At 37.1% G+C, this 13,335-nt stretch overlaps 1 long non-coding RNA gene across 1 annotated transcript in view; it reads right to left on the minus strand.

The window, feature by feature from the left end:
• The window catches only part of LOC149749288 (uncharacterized), a 183,594-nt gene that overhangs the window by 159,678 nt on the left and 10,581 nt on the right, over nucleotides 1–13,335 (minus strand). The window contains exon 3 of the long non-coding RNA XR_016392970.1: nucleotides 7,295–7,359. This is a non-coding gene — a long non-coding RNA (uncharacterized LOC149749288). The remainder of the gene's footprint in view (nucleotides 1–7,294; nucleotides 7,360–13,335) is intronic.

Raw genomic sequence — 13,335 nt, forward strand, 5'->3', positions numbered from 1 at the left:
CTGCTTTGGAAAGCAGTCTGGCAATTCCTCAAAGGTTACACCTAGAGTTATCCTATAATCTAGCAAATCCACTGTTAGGTACATACCCAAGAGAAATGAAAACATGTCCATACAAAATATTGAACAACATGAGGCTTAAGGGCACAGACCCTTCTGCAGTTGACAATTAGAGTATAACTTTATAATCAGTCCTTCGTATCCATGGTTCTACATCCTCCGATTCAACCAAACATGGATTATGTATTACTGTAGTATCCATTTATTGAAAAAAATCCACATATAAGTGAACATGTGCAGTTCAAACCTGTGTTGTTCAAGGGTCAGCTGTGTATCAATGATCACAGCAAGAGTATTCATAATAGTCAAAAAGTGGACACAACCCAACAATCAACTGATGAATGGTTAAAGTGTGGTATACGCATACAATGGAATGTAATTTGGAAATCAAAAGGAATGAAATACGTAGTACAACGTGTATGAACCTTGAAAACATTATGCTAAGAGAAAGAAGCCAGTCACAAAGGACCACATATTGTATGATTCCATTTTTATGAAATGTCCAGAATAAGCAAATCTATAGAGGCAGTGGTTGCCTAGGGCTGGGAATGGCGGGAAGGAAAGCTAAGTAGGGGGTAGAAACTAAGGGGCAGGGGGTTTCTTTTGACAGTGATGACAATGTTCTAAAATTGACTATGGTAAACATTGCACAACTCTAAATATACTAAAAACCATTTTGTACACTGGTTGTACACTTTGAATTGTACACTTCAAATGGTTGAATTGTATGCTATGTGAATTATATCTCAATAATACTATCCAAAAAATAAAGAAAGAAAGAAGGAAAGGAAAGAAAAAAATAAAGAAGAGTTCCGAGGTTCGAGTCCTGAGGCCATCAGACATTTGGGGATTGGTGATGCTTATTAGACATCCAAGAGGAAGTTTTGAGTAGGCGGTTGGGTATGTGAATTTGGAGATGAGGAGCAAGGTCTGGGCTTGAAAAGTAAATCTGAAAGCCCTTAGTATATAGGTAGTATTTAAAACCTTTGTATTAAGTGAGATCACCTAGACAGTGAGTGTAGAAAACGTAGAGATCTGAGGCTGAGTCTGGGGCACACCAATGTTAGAGACTGGGAATATACAGAGGGACCAGAGCACAGGGCATGGAGCAAATGATCCTGAAAAGGAGGAGCCAGTAAAGTAAGAACAGAACCAAGAGTACAGTATCCTAAAAGTTAAGTGAAGAAAATATTTAAGGGAAGAGTGATCATCTGTCAAATACTGACAACAGCTCAAGTAAGATGAAAACTAAGAGCAAGCACTGGTTTTAGCTATGCGAAAGTCAATGGCGATTTTATGAGAGCTGTTTTGTAGGAGTCATGAGAATGAATGCCTGATTAGAAAACAGGAGATGAGCAAACCGCAGATAACAAGTAGAGAGAACCATTGAGAAGATGTGCTTTTCACAGAAGCAGAAAAATGGCCCAGTAAATAAAGTGAAATAGAGTCTAGAATTTTTTCCCCCTAAGACAGGAGAAATAGTAGCATTTTATAAGCTCGTGAAAATGAGCAGGCAGCAGAGAAAACATGATTTTACAGAACAGAAAAGCCAACTGCTGATGTGCGGTCTTTAAACATGTGACAGGGGATGGAAATTGGTGAGCCAGTGGAAGGGACTGGCCTTAGCCAAGAGTGTGGCAAGTTCACCTGTAGTAATGAAAGACAGAATATATGGTCACAGAGCATTCGGGTGGGTGGACATGGTGGTAGGGGCATACTATAACTGTTCTGGTGGCTTTTATCATCCCAGTAAAATAGGAAACAAGATCTCAGCAAAGAGTGAGGTTGGAGAAAGAAACACTGAGGAGAGAGAAGAAAGAAGAAAACAGTCTTTGGGCAATGGCCAGTGGAGAACTAGAGAAATGCAGTATTGTTGCCAGACAGTTATTAAGCAACCATTTGTGGTTAATACTAATGAGTTAAGGGTGAGACCAGTCAGCAAGGTGATGTTTTCCTCCAGACCTGTTCAGTCTTGTGATGGTAGGTCCTAATAAATGAGAGTTGGCTTCAACCAGCATTGGCATTAACAAAACAGGAAAATGCTCACAAGTTTGTCAAAAAGAAAAACAGGAGATTTTATAGAGAGTATGATTATAGCACTTCTATAGGAACAAAACAGACTGAAACGAAATGTTTACATTGGGTATGATTTTACAGGCAATTTGAATTTCTTACATATTCTCTAAATTTTTTTGCAAAAATCAAAGCTCACTCAATCTATCTTAAACAAGCTAGTATTCGGGACCATCCCATATAACCAAAGGCAGAAAGCAGGGCCAGGTCTCACAAGAAATTTAAATCTGAAAGCAATAAAACAAGACAACAATTGTTTTTGTCCCTGCTCTCACTGAGCACATCACCTCTTACTCTCTTATGCTTCCTCTGGGAATCTGAATCATTCCTCTGATTTCCTCTGCTTGTGGATCAATGCACAGGATCCCAATGTGGCTGCTTTTGTCTCAGCCCGTAGTTCCAGAGACCACCATCACCTGACTGTTTGTCTTCCTCAGATACACAATAGGCAAGCTGATTGGCTCAGCTTGCATTAGGGCTCCATGATTGGTTCAATCAGCTGGGACCAGGAATGGGAAGTCAGCTGTTCAAAATATGATGGGCACCCAACCCCTTTCTTCCAAATGTCAGGAACAGAGGTAACTCCAATGAAAGAGGCCAAGCAGGACCCCAAATATATCTCTAAGAAAGCACATATGACTTTAATAAGAAGAACAAATACTTCAAAATAAATACTTCTAAAGAAGAGATCAAAAGGAGATATTAAATATTAAACACTTAGTTTCCCCTTTTTTTGTCAAATATTCCTTCTCTGTTTCAGGTAGGTTTTTCATCATTGTAACGTCCAAAAAGCTTCTATTGGGTGCTTATTAGCACAAGGCACCATGTCCTCCACTGCATAGAATGAGTCTGACAGGCATAAAATCATATTTAACAGTAAAATTTAATTTCTGAAGAAAACATTGAGAACCTGGAATGCATCCCTAACTACAAAATGGAACTGTTGATAACATCAAATATTCTGAAGATTCCCTCCCTTCATCATTATTTTCCTGCAGTTATTAGATTTGAATGCTATATTGGAGGTAAAAATAGCAGAATAAAACTGAAATGTAAGTCTATTTGTGGCTTTCTAGTCTAAGGTTATTTTTAGATATTTTTATGTATATTTAGTTATTTTTAGTTGCACAAATTATACACGATACATGTTTGTGTATATAAAATTCAAGTAAATACAGAAGCATATAGAGACAAAGAAAAGGCTTCTTTGTCTTCCCTCTCTCACCCCTGAGTAACCCCAATTCCATAGCCCTTTGCAGAGGAAAACACAGGTAACAGTATTCTTTCAACTGTTTTTCTAGGTTAGTTTTATTATTGTTTTGTTATTAAGCCTTTTCCTTTTCATTTTTAAACTTGCCTTTCTTTCTTTATGCAGATGACTTCCTGTCGGTATTCCTGGTAAGTTATATACCCCAGTGGCCTTGCATCCAGGTTCCATAAAGACATTTTTAATAATATCCCAATGATCTAATCTTTTAAGGCTCTAATATTTCACCTGTTTTTTTTAAAGCAGACATTTTATGGACTGGTGAAGAGCAGTCATTAGAAACATACATCTCTGAAGCCATAATAGTTTTATAATTTGTTCTGCCTCACAAATAACCACAGCCAGTCTTCCAAGAGGACAATCCTTTAAACCAAATCTCTAACATTACAGCGGCTTATGGCTATTTCAGATAATGGGAGCTGTCCAGTGTGTGATGTGTTCAGTCTCTTCCATTTAGGGAGGATCTGTTGTACAAATAATCGACTTGAAAATGAGCTCTGCACTAGAAATTCAGCAGTGAATAACGGAAATAAGTGAGCTTACAAAATTTATTGGAAATTTCTTTCTGAAGGTCAGAGAACATATCAAGCACAACAGCAAATGTGCATTTTTAATAGTATATCATATTCTTATGAGACTCTGCTATAAAGCTTATTGCACTTCCCTTTCAAAAAAACTGGTTAGGGACTTCCCTGATGGTCCAGTGGGACCTGGGCTCCCAATACAGGGGGCCCAGGTTCGATCCCTGGTCAGGGAACTAGATCCCGCATGCTGCAACTAAAGATCTCACACGCTGCAACGAAGATCCGACATGCCGCAACTAAGACCTGGTACAGCCAAGATAAATAAATTAATTTAAAAAAAACTGGTTAAAGGGACTTCAATCAACACCTACTTTGTAGATTTGTCTAAATTTCTGGAATAATAAATTAGATGTAATAAAAGAAAAAAAATCTCTGGATTTTTTCCCTAAAAAAAGAAATATCTCCTAAAATATGTCCTTTGTGGACCTTGTCATGAGTCATATGTGTATAGAAACACACTTTATCACTTAAAAGCTATGTCATCTTGAACAGGAATGAGAATTTGTCTGATTCTTGGTTTCCCCATTTTTAAACTGGAAATAATAATGTCTATTTCGCAAGTATTATATAATGTATGCATAGCAGAGGCTTTGCCATGTGCCTGGTCCATCACTGATTCCAACTGGTGGTAGATAATTCCCATGCTGATGGCAAACTCTACCCCAAGTGTCTGTCTTATTTCTCAACTTTTCTGCCTCAGGACTTGTTCTGAAGATGTAAAATTTTTCATCCTTCTGAGAACATTCCAGAAACATGGAGCAGTTAACAACCAGAGGGGCAACCCTCAACCAATGAGGAACGGGAGTCAGTGGATAAATGCCTCAGTCTTCCGTTTTTGAAGGGACAATTCTGAAGCCCATTCTATACAGTTGTTTGGAGGGTCCGCAGTGGAATTGAGTACAAGTTGCCCATAGCAAAACTGGCTCAATAATGTACCCTTAATTAGCTTCCTGGAGTCATCTCTCTAATAGACTACCTTCTCCCAAATGCTTATCTCAGACTCCGTTTTGAGGGGAAAAAAAACGAACTAAAGGGCTTTTAACAGTGCAAGTACATAATATGTGGTTGGTACATGATGGTTCCCTTCCCTGCATCTCTTATTAAATGCCATTTACTCTACTGATGAGTCAGTTTTCCAGTCCTTATCAAGGACTTACTCTTGGCAAAATAATGCTCTAGATACAACTATCCAATATGGTAACCACTAGTGACACATGGCTATTGAGGACTTAAAACGTGGGTAGTCCAAATTAAGAGGTGCTGACAGTGTACGCTATACAACAGATTTTGAAAACTTAGAATAAAAAAAGAATGTAAACTATCTTATTAATAATTGTATGTTGATTAGTTGAAATCATAGTATTTTACACACAGAGTTAAATAAAATGTATTATTAACATTAATTTCACGTTTGTTTTTACTTTTTATAATGTAGCCACATTACCAAAAGTTTTTAATCACATTAGTAATTCAGCCTGGCTGAATTAGAAAAATGCATAGAGGCATGAAACCTATCAAAGTAATAAGCACTCCCACTGTTTCCTTAGTTTCTTGTTGGTCACAGTTCTTAGCATTAAGAATCTTTCAGTCTGAGTGAAATCTTTCGCCCATTTCCCAGTGTACGGAACATAAGAAGTATTCAGTGTTTTCTTCTGCACAGATAAATTAGAGATTTCATTACAAGAAGAAATAGGAGGTAAATTTTATAAAATAGGTTGGTGTTGGACTACACAGGATGTCAATGTAATTTATTTCAGAGGCAATATAACATCCTTAAAGGTTTTGGTACTATTTATTAGAGAGATTCATGTGGAATCAGTATGTAGGATGCAAAAGTCAGAGTGAGACTAAAGCCTAGCTGGAAGGCTATTGCAGAATGCTGGGGAGGTCACTAGAAGGGAGTAGCCATGGCAATGGAAGAGAATCAGATCATAAGATAAAATTAAGAAAATGCTAGAACCTGATTGGCTCTTGGTGGAGAAAGAAGAGAGGAAGGAATGTTTTCATGTGTTCATTGCAGTATGAAATCCATTAAAAATCCATGCTCTATAATTATTATTGTAAAAAAAAAAAAAGTTGCCCCAAGAACTTTCCCTCACTCTATTCATTCTAAGGCATTTTCTAACTCAGGAAAAGAAAAATTACTGCAGAACAGCAGAAAAGGATGTCAGATTCTTTCCTTTAGCTTCAAAAGCAGTGTTCCAGGACAACAAAGACATTGCAAAAGTACTTGCAGAAAGAGACTACCTCATTCCTCTCCACTGAACCTTCCACGCCCAGAAGATAAGAGCCTTCTGATTAGGACGAAAAGAAGTCATGAAGGAGAAGCAAAGGGGTTAAACGCACACATGAGGAGGATTGGAACAGGATCTTCTCTCACAAGTGTGTAGCTTAGGGAGACAGAAGGTTGGAGAAAAGTGTGGTGTTCTAGATTTACCACTTCAATTTGGTACCCCAGGACACAAATGATGGTGTGGGTCTCTCTACACCATAACATCAAGCCAACAATTACACACGGCTAGGTATGACACAAGGGAATAATGAGGCTCTGATTCTACCTTAAACTCGCCACCGAGAAGTGGACAAATAAACTTTCCCCACTTCCCCAAGAAGGGCTCAGATGTTTGTTGAAGGAGACAGCTGAGGGCCAAAGGGGCTTAAATTTGTAACCCAAATGCCAGTGTGAATCATGGAACTGAGGTTTTTACAAGTGCAGAGATTTCAGAAGGTGACCTTAGGAAGAGTGACAAATACTATGACCACCAAAGATCAGATACTCTCTCTCCCTGACTTCCCACCTCAACTTCAATCCTGTCATTATCATAAATATGCCTTGGAACAGGAGTGCCACCCTAAAGAGAAGAAGAGGAAGGTAAAATCCAGAACTGACACAATTTTAAGCTTGACTGAAAAAGTATGACAAAGACTGAGTTCACCTGGAAATGACTAGATACAGTTTTATAGCATCAGGAGAAATCAGGCATATAATAGAAACTAAATGTAAAAATGGGAAAATAAAATGTTACCTGTTTTGCATATATGATTTCAGGGCCCACGAAAATTATACTTACAGCAGGTATAAAGGAATTTACTGCATTCTTAAGAGGATTAAGAACTCTCTTTGGGGAACTATAACATATTTTGTAAAAAAAAAAAAAAAACATAATAAATCATTGACTGAAATGCTGTGACACTAAATTGAAATTAACAAAGTGAACTTCTATTTTCCTCATGCCTGGCCTTCCCTCTGAGGCATGGTCTGATTCTAATTTAGTGCTGAGTTTGAATAACTAAGGTGATAAGGGTCACTAACCAGTATTCTTCAGTACAGGGTATTCCAAAGATTTCCAGGCCATTCTTGGGTCAAAGTCTAAAGGACTCCAAAAAAAAAAAAAAAAGCATTAGGTATTGAAGGTAACCTGACAGTTAAGATAAACTCTAGAGAAGTGGTTCTTAATGGAGAAGATGGGGGAGAGGTAGCAGGTAGTTCGTGGGGGAGGGGAGAAGGAGGAAGCGGGTGGCACCCCATGGGACAGTTGGCGATGTCTAGAGATAGTTTTGGTTGTCATAACTTAGGGTGGTGCGACGAGCATCTAGTAGGCAGAGGCCAGAGATGCTGCTAAACATCCTACAATGCATAGACAGTCCCCACAACAATCAGTAGTCAAAATGTCAATAATGTCAAGGTTGAGAGACCTGCTCTAGAGGTGAGTGAGAAGCCTAACCACGCTGAGGATCCTGGCAGCTTCATAAAGTTGACCTATCACTTTGAATTGTTAATATAAAAAAGTTATTGTTCACCGGATCTTTTGTTCTGGGAAGAGCTTGGACAGAACTTCTAGAATTTTTACAAAAAATACTTTTTCTTTTAAAGGGCTCTTGATGATGATAATGATAAAATTCAGGTGAACTTAGTTCTAGTCATAGTTTAGAGCAAGAAAGACCCAGATAACAATCTACTCATCTCTCTATTTTGGATTCTATATTCTGGGCACTTAAATATAGTTATCAGGGGAAGGACAGAAAAGAGGGAAAGGAAGAAGCCTGTAAGAGAAAGAAGCTCAATATTATCATTTCTATTATACTGGGGAATGAATAACTAGGTCATTTAATAATATTAGCTTTGAAAAATATAAACTTCAAATTTTAAAATGGTCATTAGATTGTTTTAAGAAATATTTCAAATTCTAAATAAAAATAGTCTTTAAATACTTCCCTTTCCTCCTTTGATTGTAGAATTCAATTCATCAATAAATAAATACATTGCCTCCCTCTTAATTTCAGCAATCTGTTCTTGAATAGTTCAGTAAAAAATACTTACTGTGAACCTAATTACCATGATTTTAATGGGAAAAATTATAATGTATATGTCAACCCCAAACCCACAGCCAATTTCCTAAAATGCAGTAAAACACCCCTAAATAATTAACGAACTATCATGTTAGAACATAAAATGTTTAAACATTACTTCCCAATAAATCAATATAGCTAATAACTTAGCAATATACTGAACATCTCCTCTCTGAAGACTCAAGAGCTTTTCAAATATCAACATGTGGGTCTGATGTTGCGGCTGAAATAACTCAAAAACACTCCTATACATTGTTTCATTGGACATATTTTGTTGATTTTTCATTTCACTGACAATTAACAGTGCTATGTACTTTTTCATGTGCTTACAGGGTATTTGTATATCTTCCTTTGTTAAATTCTGTTCAAGTATTTTAGCTATTTCTTTTATTTAATTGTATGTATTTTTACAAGTCCTTTGTCAAATATATTACTTTGAATATTTTTGTCCAGTTTATAGCTGGCTTTTCATTTCTTAAGTATCTTTCAAAGAGCAGAAGCTTTTAATTTTAATGAATCCAATTATTTAATTTTTACTTTTATGGTTAGTGGTTTCTATAAGAAATTTTTACCTACTTCTAGGTCACAAAGATATTCTCATGTTTCTTTTTCCCAGAAGCTTTATACATACTAGAATGGCTGAAAATAAAGGTTGACAACACCTAATATAGGCAAGGATGTGGAGCAACCAGATCTTTCATAAATTGCTGCTGAGACTGCAAAATGGAACAAGTACTTTGGAAAATTGCTTGGCAGGTTCTTAAGCTGTGAAACTGTTAAACGTATACCTACTCTATGACCCAGAAATTCTAGGTATTTATTCAAGAGAAGTGAAAACAAGTCCATCAAAAGTTTATACAAAAATACTTACAGCGACCATATTCATAACCGCTTAGAACTGGAAGCCACACAATTGTCCAAAAAGAGGTAGCAGAAAAACATACTGCAGTACTGTATATTCATATAATGATAAATGAACTACTGCTACAAACAATAATATAGATGAATCTCAAAAATATGATGAGCAAAAGAAGCCAGACACAAAAGAGTTCATACTTTATGGTTCCACTTATATGAATTTCAAAACAGGTAAAATAATTGACATTGATAGAAATTAGAATAGTGATTGCCTTGGGGTAGAGGGAAAGATAGGGGACTGAACAGGAAGGGATACAAGGGAACTTTCTAAGGTGGTGAAAATGTTTTATATTTTGACAATGGTGTGGATTGCCTGGGTGTATTGATTTATTATTGGCTTGTATACTTGAAATTTGTGCATTTCACCACATGTAAATTATACCTAAAAAATATAGAGCATATTATATTTTAGAAGCACAAGTATAAATTTTTCCTACAGCTGAGATATGTACACTTTATGACATATTAAAAGTCACAGGCATTCTACTAGAAAAATGTTAAACTAGGAGAAATCCTGTTGGGGTATGCCTATATTTCCTACATGCCTGGGAAGATCTGTCTTTGTCTATGCCCTTTTAGATGTATTAAGTAGAGAGTCAGATTATGTGCTGAAGGTTGTTTCACTCTGGATTACAACATTTTAACTCAGTGGGAATTCCCAACAGTGGGGCTGTGTTCTCCACTATGTTTGATCTGTACTACTGGGCAAGTGCCAAGAGTTAATTCAATCTCTACCGAAAGTTGTAAATACAAAACATGGAATAACAGGGTTTTATTTATAAAATAACAAGGTTGGAAAATATTTTTGTTAGCTATAAAATTACATGTAACCCACTCGAACCAGGGTGAGTGTACACTTGATCAGTGACCGAGATCTGCTAAGACTCCAACTCAGTCTTAATAGTACAAAAGAGACTACATAACTGCAGGTAAAGCATTAACAAAACCTCTTGTCCTTTATGAACAAACTTGACCCTGGTTAACTTTACAGCACTGTTTCCCTGGAAACCTAAAAAAGGTAGAATGGAAGTGGTGCTACTAGGCAATATTTCTCACGATAAAAAAATTACAAATTGCATCTGGCAGGAGAGAAACTATACATGAACTATAAAAACCTGGTGGGAAACCACAGTTTGGGCTCCCTGCATGTGATGACTCTAATAACGAGGCAGGCTCTAGAATTTATGATTGGGAAATTCACTGCTGTTAGACTCATTGTCATCTCTGTCCCACGGATAAGTCACTCTTCAATGCCACAACATAAAGTGGAGATAGCATCTGCTCCTGTACAACAGTAGGAATGTCATGAACATAAAATAATATATGAAATACTTTGACCTCCTCAGAAGAAAATCAAAACATGTTTTGGGGCTCCCCTGGTGGCGCAGTGGTTGAGAGTCTGCCTGCCGATGCAGGGGACACAGGTTCGTGCCCTGGTCCGGGAGGATCCCACATGCCGCGGAGCAGCTGGGCCCATGAGCCATGGCCGCTGAGCCTACGTGTCCGGAGCCTGTGCTCCGCAACGGGAGAGGCCACGGCAGTGAGAGGCCCGAGTACCACAAAAGAAAAAAAAAAAAAAACACGTTTTGGTACAGGCACAGCTGCTAGCCTTACGTCCCTGGACATTTTTGACAATATTCTATTTTTTGTTTTCCTCTCAGATATATACATAAGCAGTTCCTCTTTTTAAAATACTAAGTTTATGTGTATCAAAGATGAAAATTATAATCTCGCCCCTACATCTGGTTAACTGAAACTAGCCATTAAATATCACAAACCAGAAGCGAACAAAGGGAAGAGTCAAATACCATTAGAGAAGTTAGTGACCAGAGAGTAGACAGAAACAAAAAATGGAAATCCCCAAACCATTCTAAAGCAGAGAGAAAAAAATTAAGGATATTTAGACTTAAAGGCACTTGATACAAACTTTAAATAGATAAACTAAGAGTAGCTCCTGAACGTCTCCCATGAGCATATAAATTAATCTATCTGTTAAGTCTATCAGAAATCAGTATAATACTCTAAGTCACTACCTTTTTTTGAGTTTTGCTATATAAACCTTTTTCCTACAGAAACTTTTAATGTTCCCAACGTAAAAAGTAAGCCAATGAACCTAATATTATGATGCACTGTAGAGAGACTGAGACTCATCCTGATAATACATGAATTTGTCATTTGAACTTTAATTATGAAAAAGAGCTGGATATAGTCATCTTCTCTTACTGAGTTCCAGATAGAAAGCCCACATCCTCATTTGTCAGCTAACATTACCATTTGCACATATTGAATGACTTTGCAAAAAAAAAGGTTCAACATATCAATGACTAGATAGCTACTTTGGGCGGATAAAGCTGCAGGGCTTTTTATGTTTTGTTTTATTTTTGAGGACATAAAACCACTACAGTTTTCCAGATGATTAAACTGAAATATTTAACAATCTGCAATTCTAATTTATTTTCTAGGCATACATGCAAATTTTACCAATAGCCTGTAGCAAAATACTTAAGCTGCCACAAATTGATCGACACATTCTAGCCAGAGTCAGTTCCATTCTCCTGGGTGTTTAAGAAGTACCTAGGGGTAGAGATGGAGGAGAAAAAGGAAAACTAACCCACCCAACTCCTTAACCCTATAATCTCCACCAATGAGTTTATGTCTGAGTGGATAAGAAATAAACAATATGGCCAAAATTGTCTACACTGGTGTCACTCCTTCTATGGCAATAGAAAAGAACCTCTCTCAAATGGTGCCTTATAGTAGAATCCACGTGGGCCCATTGCAGAGATGACAGGATAGACTACCTCTAGGAGGTACCAGCTAGGAGTGCCTAAAAGACTAACCAGTTCCACTAGTTATACTGAATTTGAATGCTAATTAGCACTTGCTCTGTGATAACAGTGTGTTAGATAGATGACTCTGTGATTATTCATTTGTACCCTTATTGTCAATTCCTCAAGGATATGCATGAACAGAATAGTGGTCATTTAGTCTCAGCAGCTACTGAAGATACTGCTACTCTATCAATTAGGATGCTTTCAGCTACAATCAACAAGTAACAGAATAGCAGACCAAAAATGGATTAAATGAAGTAGACATTATTATCTTATTTTTAAAAAGGTGAATCCAAGGTTGCTGCAGTGATTCAATTATGTCACATGGGTCCAGGTCCTTTCTATCTTTCCACTTTTCTAACCTCAGTATGTTAGCAATGTCTGCCTTCATGGTCACAAGATGGCAGGTAAAGCTTCAACATCACATCAACACAAGAGTAAAGAATCGCCAAAGCAAAAAGAAGGGGGTGAGCAGAATTTTTTTTTATTTCCAGAGGTTTTTCCATTCTACCACATTTTTGCTTACCTCTCACTTGCCAAGACTGAAACTTGTCCATTGTTAGTCTAGATGAAGAAGAATGTAATTTCCATAACTGGCATAGAAGAGTTCTCTATGACTAGAGAACAGAGAACAAAGATGGATCCTCCCTGCCCTACTCTACCAATGAAGAAAATGAGGATTGTTTACATGGAAGAGGAGGAAATGGCTATAACCAGCAGTATTTGCATAGCTCATTAACAAAACAGTATATAGCAGATCCTGAAAAGTCAGCACACTCTCAAATCATTCATTCATTCATTTATTCATTCAACAAATATTTGGCAGGCACTATTCTCTGTCCCTGAGATATATGAGAGAAGAAAATATAACTTCCAAACCTCATGGAATTTACATGCTAGAGGAAGAAGACAGACAATAAACAATAAGTATGATAAATAAGATAAATGTATCTCATATATACATATTTCATATATACATGAAAGTAATGATTTTTTTTTAAAGATTGGGGTAAGGTGGGACTGAGTGGAAGCTTTAAGTGGGGTGATTGGAGAAGGCCTCCTAAGGGAGTGATAATGATTAAACAGCAAAAGGTCAGACTGTTACCTTCCCAGTGCACCCTAATTTTTCAGATGGCCTCAAGATAACTGCAACTAAAATAAAAGAACATGTCAGAGGAAGAAGAAGAAAGCAAAAACTGAAGTACTGTATAGAATATATCCAGAAAAAATTTTGGTTGTGCTTACAGACATACTG

Source organism: Delphinapterus leucas, chromosome 4, assembly GCF_059928025.1.
Source record: "Delphinapterus leucas isolate spDelLeu-1000000601 "Yukka" chromosome 4, BTC_Dleu_Yukka2, whole genome shotgun sequence".
In the NCBI taxonomy this organism is placed as follows: Eukaryota; Metazoa; Chordata; class Mammalia; order Artiodactyla; family Monodontidae; genus Delphinapterus; species Delphinapterus leucas.